Genomic DNA, 1132 nt, shown 5'->3' with positions numbered 1-1132 from the left:
GAGACTGAAGCTGAACACTGTGGGTAAGGGAATGCCAAGAACCTGAGTAATAAGCCTTAGAGTGGCCTAGGTGATTCCGTCATCACCCGAACAGCTGCCGTGCCTTGTGCATAGAGCACGTGCCTGCGGCAGGGAGTGGCAGATGGGGTTGCACTGCGGGGTGTGGTACCACAATTATTTATTTTCCGCTTGGCCCCGTTCCCCCTCACCATACCCCAGATCAACACTGAGAGATTACGTGGGTTAACACTGCACGGTGGGGACGGAAGAGACAACACTATAATCTGATGTCACGTCCAGATGTAGATGTAGATGTGGATATAGCCTTTGCAACGGCAGTTCATGTAGTCTCTGGTTATTTTCCAGTTACAGTTGTTGTAGTTTATTTTTCTTATTTCCTCTTGTTCTATCCAGCGCACATTCACACACACGCCCATCTTCGACCATGGGAGGGTTAAGGGACATTGACGGATTTTTTAAAAATCATGTAAGGCACGATACCTATCAAGTTTATCTCACCCAGAAAAACAGATATTTGTATTCGTGATGCTCGCCAACTGTTGTGACGAGAATCACGTGTCAGTATACTGGCTAGTCATGCTTTCTTGTAACTTAAGGACATCTTGTATGTGACAAGATGTGAGTTTTGCCTGGTTACTGAACAATAGTAAGTAACCTATCTGGCATTCATGAGTCCCAGATTCAATCCTTGGTACAATAAAGTTAATAATTGTAATTAGTTTTAGTTATCGGATCATTTAACACACACACACACACACACACACTACAATATACTGAACATTAGTTACGTGGGTTGCTTTATGCGAAGAAATATAACGGCAAAATAAATCGTCCTTTGCACTTACAGCACTTCACTCAGAGAAGTTGCGAACAACCTCAGAAATGTTAATACTACAACTCAAATAAAAAAGTCTTTTTATGAAGACATATAATGAAAGTCGTATGAAGGTATGTGATAACAAATCTTATTTAACGCAATTATGGACGCCGAATCGGTATTTTTAATGCCGATTTGGTAGCTGGTCTTCCGAATCGGAAATTCGTCGCACCTCTTTAAAGTCTTTATTTACACCCACAAGAAGAAGAAGATTCAGTAATGTAAACAAACATG

Source organism: Coenobita brevimanus, chromosome 103 (genome assembly GCF_032717465.1).
Source record: "Coenobita brevimanus isolate Jiangsu-jjx chromosome 103, ASM3271746v2, whole genome shotgun sequence".
Lineage (NCBI taxonomy): Eukaryota > Metazoa > Arthropoda > Malacostraca > Decapoda > Coenobitidae > Coenobita > Coenobita brevimanus.
Note: the sequence above shows the minus strand (reverse complement) of the source record.